Source organism: Tupaia chinensis, unplaced genomic scaffold (genome assembly GCF_000334495.1).
Source record: "Tupaia chinensis unplaced genomic scaffold, TupChi_1.0 Scaffold138988_1, whole genome shotgun sequence".
In the NCBI taxonomy this organism is placed as follows: domain Eukaryota; kingdom Metazoa; phylum Chordata; class Mammalia; order Scandentia; family Tupaiidae; genus Tupaia; species Tupaia belangeri.
Genome location: NW_006198878.1, coordinates 607,372 through 622,751, shown reverse-complemented (window position 1 = coordinate 622,751; position 15,380 = coordinate 607,372).

The following is a 15,380-nucleotide window of genomic DNA, read 5'->3' as shown; positions in this document are numbered from 1 at the left end:
AATATTTAGACAAATTAAGTTCATTAGCAAATCAATTAAATGGGGGGGATAGGCATAGAAAGCAATCATGAGTACCAGAGACAATGGGAAGAGGGTTGGACAGGGCAGAGGGTTAGGGATAGGGAATCAAGGATGGCAAAAAAAAAGAAAAGAAAAAAGAAAAAAACGCAAAATATACAAGACATAAGAAATGAAAAATTGTTTGTTGATAACACATATGTTGATGTTCTTGATTGAGCCAACAGACAGTGTATTTTGGATGAAAAATTCATTTTGTATACTGTAATGATGTATAGCATATTAATGTTAAAAATAAAAATAAATTAATAAAAAAATAAAAAATTATGTTGAAATCTATACAACAATTTCCTTAAGTTATTAAGTAGAAAATTCTGGATTTATAGCTCCTTTCTTTCTCAAGTTTCATAGCTTCTCCTAATCCTACATTACCTGATTGTCAAGTTCCCTATTGTAAAACAGTCCATAGGCATTATCAATCAAGGTGCTCACATCAAAGGGAAAGTAAAATTTCATGTTTTCTGTATGTCCCTGCTTGATATACACTGAATGTCTACACCCTATAGCAAAACCTGAAAGATTGGAAGGTGTAACAACAGGGAGGGCAACCATAGATATTAGAGACAGTATATGAGGGAGTGGGTAAGAGAGAGTGGATAAGAGGCAGTGGGAGAGAGCTGATCAGGGGAAAGACAAACAAAATATTTAATAGAAACAAAAAAGAAGTTATCTGTTGATAATATTTATGGCATTATTGTTGACTTGACAAATATGCACTGTATTTATGCTGGGAATAACCATATTGTTCACTATAAAGATGTAGCACATGGTCGACCACAGTTTTAGTCCCAGACCTGGTGGCTTGAAAATCATGCCAGATACATGTGCATGCTGCCAAAATCCCAAGAGGAGAATGGAGGCAAATGTATTGCAATGTGACCTTAACCCTGGGGAGTGATTTCTCAATTTCCCTTTTTATGTCTCTCTCTAGTGAGCATGCACCCTATGGCAAAAACAAAAACAAGCACTTCTGCTCCCCTTCGGCATCAAGAGAACATTCCAGTTGGCCCCACAACCTGGTGGTTAGGGGAGCTGGATCCCCCATGGCCAACAGGAGTTCAAATTTCAGCCCCAGCAGCTTGAAAACCATGCCAGATGTCTGTGTGTGCATGCTCAAACTCCTGATGGAGGGAGAAATGGAGAAGGGGTTACGGCATGATCATACTCTCTTGAAAGGTCACCCCTCCCCCACCTCTTAGTTTCTTTTTGGAGAGCGTACATGCTCTCTAGCAATTTGCCCAAAAATGTGGGGCAAGGGCTGGCAGGTGGCATGGTGGTTAAGGCACTGGATTCCAACATGGCCAATCATGGTGTTCAAGTCCTAAACAGGGCAGGTTGTATTCTCAATTTTGCTCTCTGTCTCTCTCTAGTTAAATTTAATGATAGTAATAATAATTATAACGTTAAATAAATACTTCTATATCAAAAAAGGGGGGAAAGAGAACCTTCATTCCTCCAGTTGGCATTTTAGGGAAGCTTATTTACTGGTCAATAGTTGTTTCTATGTTCTATGTTTACCCTACAAGGGCTTGGAACCTCTTCTAGGACATGTCAGTCAAATAATTTTTATCTTCATTGGAGAGTCATTTCTAGTTTTTCCTGTGATGAAGTGGGAGACCTTGCCTAACAGGAGATTTTTTAAAGCATATATACTTATTTAATGTAAGTTTTATGTTACATGAGAGCATTCAGGAATAAAGACACCAAAGAAATGAGGAAAACTATTTTTTATGGAAATTTATGCAGAAGTATAACTAGAGAACAAATGGTATTATCTGACAGTAGCAATCTGGGGAGAACTTAGCAAGTCCAGTCTGTTCAGATTCTTTACTGTGTACCTTTGTGTTTGGATGTACAGGCATTCTTTTCCATTTGGTACAGGAAGGACACCTCTGGAATGACCTACTTCATGGAAAGGCTGGGTAAGTTTTATGTACTGTTTCAAGAGAGAAGGGGTAGGATTAGGACCACTGAAGACGTTCTGCCCAGATTTTGCCCTCCTGTCCCCAAGATCTAGCCAGGAGCCAGGTCAAGCCAATCAGCAGCCATCTATATCTGAGATCTTAGCAGCCCCATTTAGAAATTAGGAATACTTTTAGAGTCAGATTAATCCTCAATTTCCATCGAATCTGTTGTGCAAAGGGATAAAACCAATACTGTTTAGAGATTGCAGGTCATCTACTCCTGCATGCCTCTGAATGCCCAGATTTAACTCCAAAAACTAGGGGAAAGCATATAATCTATAAGGTGACAAGAAGCCACTGCAGAGGCACAAGAAATATGAAAAACTAAGAAAATATATCTCCCCTAAGTGAGAAGAATAACTTCTCATCCTCAACAGACAATAAAAGTGAACTCATGGAAATGTCAGATAAAGAATTTAAAATACTCATAATGACTAAGCCAACAGAGATGCAAGAGAGACAACCAACTCCAGAAAAATGCAGGTGAAAAGAGACAATGAGTTCCAGGAGGTGAGGAATTTCTTGCATGATCTGAAAGAGAAGATACACATCATAAAAAAGAACCAAATGGAATTGTTAGAGATGAAGGGTGTAATTCAGGAAATCAAAACTTCCCTTGAAAATAGCAGATTAAGTCATGCAGATGATCGAATCTCAGATGTAGAACATGGAACCTCTGACCTAGAAAACTTCACCAAAAACGCTGAGAAAATGACCCCCAAAATGAGAATAACACATTAATAATACTAGACACCATTAAATACCCAGGCATCCAGATCATCGGTATCCCAGAGGGTAAAGAAACTAATAAGGGTATTGATAACTGATTCCATCAAATCCTGGAAGAAAACTTTCCAAGCCTAAAGAGGCACTCAAATATCCAAATTCAAGTAATGCAAAGGACCCCACATAGACTCAACCAAAGAAGATCTTCTCCAAGGCACATCATAGCCAGATTGATCAAAACCACAAAGACGAGATATTAAATTTGGCAAGAAAGAAATGTCAAGTTACTGTCACAGGATATCCCATCAGGCTAACATCAGACCTCTCATTGGAAACAATACAAGCAAGGAAAGAATGGGAAAATATATTCTAAGTGTTAAGTGAAAAACAATTTGAACCAAGAATACTATACCCAGCAAGATTATCTTTCATATGGAAAAAAAAGACAAAAACGTTCTCAGATAAACAAAACCTGAAAGAATTTACCAACACCAGATCAGCTCTCAAAGATGTTCTGAATGGAGTGCTATACTAGGAAAACTAAAGTCAGACACACAGAAATAAGAGTATAAAAAAAACAAGCAAGAGAATGGTCAGCCTAATGGTAGGGATAAGTTAGGAGTTAAATGTTAACTTCCAGAGTTTAAATGGAAAGATCAGAACAGAATAACACTGCAAATTCAACAGAAGAGAGATTAATTACATGAGACTGAATTAGTGAAATAGAATTTTCTGACTTCAGACTAAAACATTACTGTTTTTCTTTGATACTTTGATTTCCATATTTAAGGATTTTTGTCTTCTCTTGAACTGTTGATAGGTTCATCTACCTACTATTTGAACTGAATCTTAACCTTTTTCCTGGCTTTACATTTTAAGCAAATTTCTCCTAACATTTTTTATTTTGATTTATTAAAACCAAAGCTGTTTTTCTTGAAATTAAAAAATGCATTCAAAATACCTATTAATACTGATTTAATGACTACAGTAAGCTATATAGCCCAGCTACATGCTACTTTATAGTGTATTCATTTTACTCACTGAGGTTTACAACTAAAGTCAGACATGTGTTCCTAGATATGTATATATTAGCTGTGCTTGCCATTGAAACTATTTAAATTAATTAAGATATTTAGTGAATCAATAAAATGAAAAAAAAGACATGGAAAGCAATTATAAAACCAGGGACAGTGTGGGAGGAGAGGAGAAATGGCAGAAGGTGAGAGATAGGGAATCAAGGGGGAAAAAGACAAAATATATAAGAAACAAGAAATAGAAAATTATTTGTTGATGATAACATGTATGGTAATATCCTTGATTGAGCCAATATGAAATATTCTGGATGGAAAAATCTCATTTTGTATACTGTATTGATGTACAGTGAATTAATTTAAATAAATAAATTGAAATAAATAATTTAAAAAGAGGAAAAAAAGAGAGAGGAGTGTAAACAAAATTTTTCCTAGTTTTTATAGACTACTTCAGGAGAGGACAGTCAGAAAGATTTTCCTTCTGCAGTTTTCTTGATTTCTTTCATCTTTTTTTTAAAAATAATTATTTATTTAATTCCATTTTTATTTTCATTTTAAAATTTAACTTTAGAGATACAGAAAGAGAGAGAGAAAGGGAAAGTGAGAAAATAAGTCACCAGTATAGGACTCAATCTGCAGTCAGTCATGTGGGAGTCCAGTGCCTTAACCACCACGCCACCAGCCAGCCCTGATTTCTTTCATCTTAAAATAGTATAGCATGGTGCCATATTTGAGAACAGTATGTCCTGAACCCCATCAGTGGGCATGGTTGTGTGAAGAATTATTTTTACAACTATAATGAAAAACTAGTTTGATCTGTAACAATCATAATTTTGTTTGTTTTAATACATTAAATTACTGTATATCATTACAGTGTGCAAAATGAATTTTCCCAGTATAAATGCAGTGCATATTAGTCCAGTTAAAGATATTATTATACATTTTCTTGTCAACAGATATTTTTCCATTTTTGTGTCCCTTAAATGATTTTCTTCTTTCTTTTCCCCCTTCATTCCTTTCCTATTATCTTTCCCTCATTTGCCACCTTACTCCCCACTGTCTCTGGTATCCATAGTTCCTCTCCATACATTAATGCCTACCAATATTTAGTTTCTGCCATAAAGTGCAGACATTTATATGCTTTTTGAGTGGGGATGAGAGAGGTCTCTTTCAAAGTCTTGTTTGCTTCACTTAGCTGGAAATCTTCCATGTTCATCCACTTTCTATCAAATGCCAGGGTCTCATTGTTTCTTATGGCTGAATAGTATTCCATGGTGTATATGTGCCACACACTTTAAATCAATTTATCTGTTCATGGACATTTAGATTGTTTCCATGTCTTAGCAATTGTAAATAAAGTCCCAATAAACATGAATGTGCAAGTGCTTTTCTGACTGAGTGTATTCCTATCCTTTGGGTAGATACCCAGGAGCAGAAATGATGGATTGTATGGTAGTTTAATTTGTAGGTCTCTGAGGATCCTCCATCTTGTTCTCCACAGTGGATGTACTAATTTACATTCACACCAACAGTGTAGGAGAGTTTCTTTTCCACCACAGCCTTGCCAACAGTCATCATTTTTTTTAAATCTTAGCCATTAAGATTAGGATTAGTGATATCTCATTGTGGTTTTGATTTGCATCTTCAGTATGATAAGGGATACTGAACATTTTTTTATATGCTTTTTGGCTATTTGTATGTTTTCCTTACAGAGTTGTCTGTTCACCTAATTTGTCTATCTTTTTTCTTCTTTTTTATTATTTTAATGTATTTTATACATTCAATCACTGTACATCACTACAGTTTTATATATATATATATTTTTTAAATTTCTTGTTATTATTTATACATATAATCACTATACATCATTTAGATTCTAAAGAGACTATACTCAGCATGATATACACCTCAGTCCAGCCCAGCTGAGAATACTATACACGTTCTCATCAATGAATAATAAACCAAATCTGTGTCCCACAAATGTCTTATTTTCCCCAAATTTCCTTTCCTATGCTTTTCCCCTCTCAGTCTTTCAACTTTGTCTTTAGTGTCCATAACAATTTGTAATACTTTTATGTCCTTCAGACTTTCAGTCTCTACCATAGAGTACAGATAGTTGGTAGATTTTAAGTAGAGACATACAATGTCTCTCTTTCATAGTCTGACTTGCTTCACTCAGCAACAAATCTTCCATATTCATCCAAATCCCAGGGTCTTGTTTTTTATGGCTGAGTAGTATTCCATGGAGCATATGTGCCACACTTTTTCAATCCATTCACCTGTTAATGGACATTCAAGTTGGTTCCATGTCTTAGAAATCGTGAATAAGGCTGCAATGAATATGGATGTGTGAGCGCTTTTCCTACTAAATGTTCTCCTGTCCTTTGGATAGATACTCAGGAGTGGAATTGCTGGATCACATGGTAGTTCTATTTGAAGGTCTTTGACGAACCTACTATTGTTCTCCTTTTCAGTTTTCCCATCTTCTGACCCCTGGGCCAAGGAATTCTGAGGCAGAACTCCCCACCTCAGCTCCAGCCCCAGGACCCCCAAGCCAGAGATCCCTCTCTCTGTTAGCCAGGTACAATTTTTTTTCTCTCTCTCCTTCTCCTCTTCTTTCATTTGTAGATTTCTCTCTTCTCCTTACCACATAGGAAATCCCTCAGCCCTACAGACACCCCACTCTCATGTTCCAAACCTTGGTGCTAGCGCAGCACGTGACTTTTTCTTTATTCTCCTTATTATTTTCTTCCCACTTATTTGGTCCTCACTTCCTTTATCTATACCATCCCTGGCGGTTTAGATAGGTCTATAATTACAGTTCTGAAATATTCTAGTATTTTAAGACTCTCTGGGATCGTCCCTTTTACTGAACCACCTGTAAAAAAGAAAATACTTTTTTTTTTTTTGTACACCTGAAGAGAATACTCCTCCTTGGATCACATTGCTAAACACAACAGAAAAAGACTTTGGCAGTCTTCATTCCACAGCAAAAAGGAAACACACTCCTATTTGAGGAAAGGTTCTCTTAAAAGGCATTTCAAAGGGAAAACATCTTCCAATGGTTAGAAGTAGAAGAAGAACCTCAGGTCTGAATAAAGCAGGTAATATGTCTCCATCAAAAGAATACAGCGACTCCCTTCCATTTTTTGAAAAAATAGAGGATGTTACCAAAATGCCCAAGATAGAATTTAGAACATTCATGCCCACGTAGTAGACCGCAGTTCGCGTCCTGGACCTGGTGGCTTAAAACACCCGCTGGGCACATGTGCATGCATGCCCAAGATCCCAAGAGGAGAATGAAGGAGAAAGGATTGAGGTGTGACCATCCCCCCTGAGGGGTGATTTCTCTCTTTCTGTCTCTATGTCTCTCTCTCTCTCTCTGGTGAGCGCACACATCTTATAGTGAAAATCTCTCCAAAACAAAAGTATATAAAAAATTATTAAAAGTTGATTAGACCATGCTGAAGGTCGAATCTCTGATGTAGAAGATAAAACTTCTGACCTAAAGAAAACACCAAAGAGATAGAGAAAATAACAAAAAAAATGAGGATAACATACAAGAAATACTAGATTCCATTAGACGTCCTAACATCCAAATAATTGGTATCCCTGAAGATGAAGAAACAAATAAGGGCATGGAAAACCTATCTCATAAAATCTTGGAAGAAAATTTCTGAAGTCTAGAGAGGAACTCAAGCATCCAGACCCAAGAAATACAAAGGACCTCAAATAGAATCAACCCAAGAAGATCTTTCCCAAGGCATATCCTAGCCAGACTGGCTAAGACCACAGATAAAGATAAGATACTAAAACTGGCAAGAGAGAAACGACAAGTGACTTACGAAGGTCGCCCCATCAGGCTAACACCGGACTTCTCAACAGAAACAATGCAAGCAGAAAAGAATGGGAAGATGTATTGAAAGTGTTAAGAGAGAAACAATTTCAACCAAGATTATTGTATCCTGCAAGATTATCCTTTATATGGGAAGAAAAGATTAAAGTCTTCTCAGACAAACAAAACCTGAAAGAATTTGCCAGCACCAGGCCAGCTCTCCAAGAAACCCTGAAGAAAGTACTGTTCCAGGAAAACTAAAGAAGTAACAGCCAGAAACAAAGGAGTAAAAGGCAACTAAGGCAATAGCCAACTTAAACATTGTGATAGGTCCAGTAACATCGATGAAAACATCGAATGTTAAGGGATTAAATTCTCCATTCAAGAGACACAGACTGGCTGAATGCATTATAAAACAAAAACCCTCTATCTGTTGCCTAAAGGCAACCCACTTCATGGACAAAGATATACATAGACTGAAAGTGAAGGGATGGAAAAAGATTTTCCATGCAAATGGGAACCAAAACAGAGCTGGAGTCACACTAATTTATGACAAAATAGACTTTAAAACAAAAAGTATTCAAAGAGACAAAGAAGGGCACTATTTTGTAGTAAAAGGGTCAACCAATCAAGAAGATATAAGGCTTATTAATCTCTATGCTCCTAACACAGGAGCACCCAAATATGTGTGAAAAAAACTGGTAGATCTAAAAGGGGAGATAGACTGCAACAAACTAATTGTTGGAAACCTCAACACTGCACTATCACCTCTAGGCAGATCATCTAGACAAAAAACAGGTAACGAGATAAAAGATCTAAATGATATCATATATCAAATGGACTTAACAGATATCTATAGGACTTTCCATCCAAAAACTTCGAGATACACTTTTCGCACTGCCACATGGAACATTCTCAAAGATAGACCACATCATAGGGCACAAAGCAAGCGTCTACAGATTCAAAGGCACAGTAACAAGCTGGGCACTATATTGTAGTAAAAGGGTCAATCGATCAAGAAGATATGGTGCTTATAAATATATATGCACCTAACACAGGAGCACCCAAATAGGCGACGGAAAGACTGTTAGATCTAAAAGGAGAGATAGACTGCAACACACTAATTGTTGGAGATCTCAACACTACACTATTCCCCTCTGAAAAGATCATCTAGACAAAAAATAGGTAAAGAGATAAAGGATCTAAATGATACCATAAATCAAATGGACTTAACAGACATCTATAGAACTTTCCATCCAAAAACCATGGCATACACTTTTTTCTCACCCCCACATAAAACTTCCTCAAAGAACAACCACATCATATGGCACAAAGCAAGCCTCTATAGATTCAAAGGTATAGAAACTATATCCACTATCTTCTCTGACCATGATGGAATTAAACTTGATTTTAATTTCAAGAGAAATCCTCAAAAATACTCATATACATGGAAACTAAATAACCTACTCCTGAATGACTCCACAACTTCTGAAGAAATAAAGACTGAAATCAAAAGATTAACGGAAGCCAATGACAATGAGGACACGAGTTTCCATAATCTTGGGACACTGCTAAAGCAGTCATAAGAGGGAAGTTCATAGCAGTTTATGCACATATGAAGAAGATAGAAAGAAGGCAAATGAACATTGTGCCTCAGAGAACTGGAAAAGCAACAACAACAACAAAAAATCCAAAAACTCCAGGAGAAAGGAAATAATAAAGATAATGAGCAGAAATAAATGAAATAGAAAATAAACGAACTATACAGAAAATAAATGAAAGTAAAAGCTAGTTCTTTGCAAAGATAAACAAAATTGATACACCACTAGCAACACTTATTAAGAGAGAAAGGAACCAGGTGAATCAGATCTGCAATGAAGCAGGCAAAATAACAACAGAAATAGTAGAAATACAAAACATTATTAGAAGATACTATGAACATCTGTATTCCAAGAAACAAGATAATCTAGATGAGATGGGTGAATTCCTGGACACGTATATTCTAACTAGATTGAGGAAGGAGGATATAGAAAGTCTGAATAGGTCCATAGCAGCCAGGAGATCAAGTCAGTTATAAATAACCTCCCAACAAAGAAAAGCCCGGGCCCTGCTGGATTCACCTCTGAATTCTACAAAACTTTCAAAGAAGAGTTAACTCCAATTCTGCTCAAGTTATTTCTAAAGATCCAAGAGGGTGAATCTCTCCCTACTTCATTTCATGAAGCCTCTATCACCCTTTTCCTTAAAACAGATAAGGACAGGACAAAGAAGGAAAAACTGTAGAACAATATCTCTGATGAATATAGACACAAAGATTATCAACAAAATACTAGCAAATCATATCCAACAATTCATAAAAAAGATTATACATCATAATCAGGTAGGCTTTATTCCATCCAGGACTGTGAGGTTCAACATATGCAATATCATAAATGTAATACACCATATTAACAAAAAGAGAAATAAAAACCATATGATCATATCAATTGATGCAGAAAAAGAATTTGATAAGATACAAAATCCCTTCATGGTCAAGACTTCAGCTATATCATCATAAAAGGGTCATTTCTCAACAAAAAAAAAAGTTATTTATGAAAAACTCATAGCGAACATCATTCTGAAAGGAGAAACACTGAAATATTTTCTACTAAAACCTGATACCAAACAAGGATGCCCACTATCTTCAATCTTTTTCAATATATTACTGGAAGTCCTTGCCAATGCAATCAGAGAAGAGAATAAAATAAAAGGCATTCAAATAGGAAAAGAAGAAGTGAAACTCTCTGTATTTGCAGATGGCACGATTGTATATATAGAAGACTCAGTGGTATTCAAGAAAAAATTCCTGTAAGTAATACACAAGTACAGTAAAGTTACAGGATACAAAGTCAACATACAGAAATCTATAGCATTTCTATACATAAACAGCAGGAAGATTGAGATAGAACTGAAAAAAGTAATTTTGTTTACCATAGCCACAAAAAGTATAACATACCTAGGAATAAATCTAACCAAAGAAATCAAAGTCCTCTACAAGGAAAACTATGAGAAACTAAAAAGAGAAAATGAAAATGACACAAAAAAGTGGAAGGATATCCCATGTTCCTGGATTGGAAGAATTAATATAATCAAAATGGCAATTATACCCAAATTAATCTACATATTTAATGCAATCCCAATCAAAGTATCAGACATATTCTTCACAGATCTAGAAAAGAAAATCATACAATTTGTCTGGAATCATAAAAGACCTCGTATTGACAAAGAAATCCTGCACAAGAAGAGTGGAGTGGGTGGCATCTCACTCCTTGACCCAAAAAATACTACAAAGTTGTGGTAATCAAAACAGCATAGTACTGGCACAGAAACAGACAAGTAGACCAATGGAACAGAATAGAGTCCAGAAATAAATACCCAAACATACAGTACAACTGATTTTTGACAAAAGCTACCAGTCAATCTAGTGGGAAAAGGAAAACCTCTTCAGCAAATGATTCTGGAAAAACTGGATATCCACCTGCAGAAAGATGAATCTGAACCCCTACCTCTCACCATTGACAAAAATCAACTCAAGACCTGAAAGAATTTACCAGCACCAGACCAGATCTCCAAGAAGTTCTTAAGGGAGTGCTATGTCAGTAAAATTAAATGCAGACACACAGAAATAAGAGTTCAGAAACTAAGAAAATGGGCAACTCAATTGTAGGGACAAAGTCTGGAGTTGAGTATTATATCCCAGATTTCAATCTGGAAGATCAAACTTCAACAGAAACAGAAGAAAATTAAGTACATGAGACTGAACTGATGCAACAGCATTCTATGACTTGACTAACTTCTTAAATAAGACTCCCAATGCACAGTCAATAATCCCCAAAATAGACAAGTGGGATTACATCAGACTAAGAAGTTTCTGCATGGCAAAAGACAGAGTGATTAGTGTGAATAGACAGCCCTCAGAATGAGAAAATAGTTTTATAAACTATGGGTCAGATAAGGGACTGATAACCAGAATTCACAAGGAACTCAAGGAGTTGTTCCAGAAAAAGACAATCAATCCTATTAAAAGATGGGAGAATGAGTTGAAAAAACCACTCTCTAAAGATGACATACGAATAGCTAAAAGGCATATGAAAAAACACTCAACATCCCTCATTGTACGAGAAATAAAGATCAAAACATCAATGAGATATCACTTAACTCCAGTCAGAATGTCTAAGATTAAAAAAACAAAAATTGATAAGTGCTGGCGGGAGTGTGGTAATAAGGGGCTCTCTTACACTGCTGGTGGGAATGTAAATTGGTCCAAACACTATGGAGAACAATTTGGAGATTCCTTAAAAATCTAAAAAGATGGGGACCAGCAGTTAGTGTAATGGCTATGTCGCTGGACTCCCACGTAGTCGACCACGGTTAGTGTCCCGGACCCGGTGGCTTAAAACTCACGCCGGGCGCATGTGCGTGCGTGCCCAAGATCCCAAGAGGAGAACGGAGGAGAAGGGATTGCGGAGCGGCCGTCCCCCTTGGGGGGGTGATTTCTCACTTTCTGACTCTCTGTCTCTCTCTGTCTGTCTGGTGAGCGCACGCGCCCTATAGCAAAAACCTCTCCAAAAAAAAAAAAATCTACAAAGATAACTACCATGTAATCCAGCAATCCCACTGCTTGGTATCTACCCGAAGGACAGAAGAATAATGAATCAAAAAAGTGCCTGCACATCGATGTTTATTGCGGCACTCTTCACAATTGCTAAGTGATGAATGAATAGAAAAACTGTAGCATATATACTCAATGGAATACTATTCAGCCATAAAAAAGAAATCCTGGCTTTTGACAGGAAGTGGATGAATCTGGAAGACTTAATGCTGAGTGAAGCAAGCCATGCTATGACTAAGAGGCATTTTATGTCCCCACTTCATATATACTGAGTGTCCTCACTCTATAACTGAAACTAATTGACTAAAGGGTATAGAAACAGAGTATATAGATGTAAATATCAGATATAGAGTGTGTGAACGAGGAGGGTTTGAGGAAGGACATTTAGAAGAAAAATAGGGAGGCAAAACATTAATGGCACAAAGAAATGTGGTTTTATCTGTTGAAGATATTTTGCAGTTTTATCAACAGTACTAGGGAGAAATGTTCACCTGTTGAAATATCCATTTTGTAAGACAAATAATAATGTGATTGAATGTATGAAAGAAAATGTAATGAAAACAATTTTTAAGTAAAAGAAAAAAAGAATTAACTAACAAAAAATAAATAATTTCTGCTTGGAACTTTATTATTTCTTTTCTCCTGGAATTTTTTTTTCTTTTTTCTTTTTCTTTTTTTTTTTCTATTTTGTTGTTGTTTTTTCAATTCCCTGAGACACGATGTTAGGTTGTCCTTTTGCCACCTTTCCATTTTTTTCTTGTGCGCACTAATTGCTATTAACTTCCCTCTTATGATGGCTTTTGCTGTGTCCCATAAATTATGGAAACTTGTGTACTTATTATCATTTGTTTCCATGAATCTTTTGATTTCAGTCTTAATCTCTTCAATAGTCACAAAGTCATTTAGAAGTAGGTTTTTTAGTTTCCACATATTTGTGTATTTTTGAGGGTTTTTCCCAAAATTAATATCAAGTTTAATTACATCATTGTCAGAGAAGATGCTGGATATAGTTTCTATGCCTTTGAATACATAAAGGATGGTTTTGTGCCTTATCAAGTGGTCAATGTTCGAGAAAGTACCATGTGGGGCTGAGAAAAATGTATATTTTGTGATTTTTTTGAGTGGAAAGTTCTATAGATGTCTATCAAGTCCATCTGATTTATGGTATCATTAGGTCCCATATCTCTTTGCTTCTTTTTTGTCTTATTGACCTGTCTAAAGTAGATAATGGGTTGTTGAGATCTCCAAAAATTATTGTATTACAGTCTGTCTCTTCTTTTAGATCTCACAGTCTTCCCTTTACATATTTTGGTGTTCAAGAGTTCAGTGCATAGATATTTATAAGCATTATATCTTCTTGGTGAATTAAACCTTTTACTACTATATAATGCCCTTCTTTGTCTCAGGGTTTTTGTCTTAAAGTCTATTTTGTCTGAAATCAGTATAGTGAGTCTTGCTCTTTTCTAGTTTCCATTTGCATAGAGTGTCTTTTTTCCAGCCCTTCACTTTTAGTCTATGTATGTCTTTATCAATGAGATGGGTTTCATGTAGGCAGCAGATAGAGGGTTTCTGATTTTTAATTCAGTGAGCAGAATGTGCCTCTTGATCAGAGAATTTAATGCATTGACATCAATATTATATTGTTATTTGCAGACTTGTCTCTAACATTAAGTTGGCTATATTCTTGGTTGTTTTTTGTTCTCTTATTACTGTCTGTCTCTCTTTAGTTTTATTGGTATAGTACTCCTTTCAGAATTTAAGAGCTGGTCTGGAGGTCGTAAATTCTATCAGGTTTTGTTTATCTGAGAACATTTTAATTTTCTTTTCTCATATGAAGGATTATCTTGCCAGGCAAAGTATTCTTAGTTGAAATTGTTTCTCATTTAAAATTTTGAATATATTTCCCCATTCTTTCCTTCCTTGCATTTATCTGATGAGAGATCCAGTGTTATCTTGATTGGACAGCCTTTGTAGGTGATTTGACATTTCTCTCTTGCCAATCTTGGTATCTTGTCTTTGTCTGTCATTTTGATCAATCTAGTTAAAACGTGCCATATAGAGGATCTTCTTGGATTGATTCTACTTGGGGTTCTTTGTATTTCTTGGGTCTGGGGGTTTTCCTGCCTCTCTAGACTTGGAAAGTTTTCTTCCAGGATTTCATGGAATAGATTATCCATGCCCTTACTAGTTTTCTCACCTTCTGAGATACCAATTATTTGGATATTTGGGCCTTTCATAGTATCTAGTATTTCTTGTATATTATCCTCAGTTTTCTTGGTTGTTTTCTGAGTATTTTTGATAATTTCTTCTAGGTTAGAAGTTTTGTTTTCTACTTCCAAAATTAGATCTCCTACATGATCTAACCTGCTTTTAATACTTTCAAGAGAGGTTTTAATTTCTTGTATAATAGCCTTCATATATAAGAGGTTTTTTCTTTTTCTTTTTTTGGAGAGGTTTTTGCTATAGGGCACGTGCGGTCGCCAGACATACAGAGAGAGACAGAGAGACAGAAAGCAAGAAATCACCCCCCAGGGGGGGATGACCTCTCCGCAATCCCTTCTCCTCCATTCTCCTCTTGGGATCTTGGGCACGCATGCACATGTGCCCGGCGTGAATTTTAAGCCACCGGGTCCAGGACGTGAACCGCAGTCGACTACGTGGGAATCCAGCGACACAGCCATTACACTAACTTCTGGTCCCCATATCTAAGAGTTTTATTTGATTCCTTTTTATGGTGCACAAGTCTGCTTTCATATTGTGGAAGGACTTCCTCACCTCTTGGAACTCAATGTCTCTATTCTCTTGCATTTCATAGAATTTTGTTACCATAAATGTTATAAATTCTTTATCTGACATTTTGGTAATATCCTCTAATACTTCTCTACTTGGAGAGAAGTTACAGTGTTCCTTTGCTGGAGATGTATTACTTGATTCTCTCATTCTTGAGGCTCTTTGATTTTTAGTCATTTGGTAATGTATTCACTTCTGCCTAACTTAGTGGAGAAGGATTCTTTTTTATTTATTTATTTTTTTTTTTTTGAGAGGTTTTCGCTATAGGGCGCGTGCGCTCGCCAGACAGACAGAGAGAGACATAG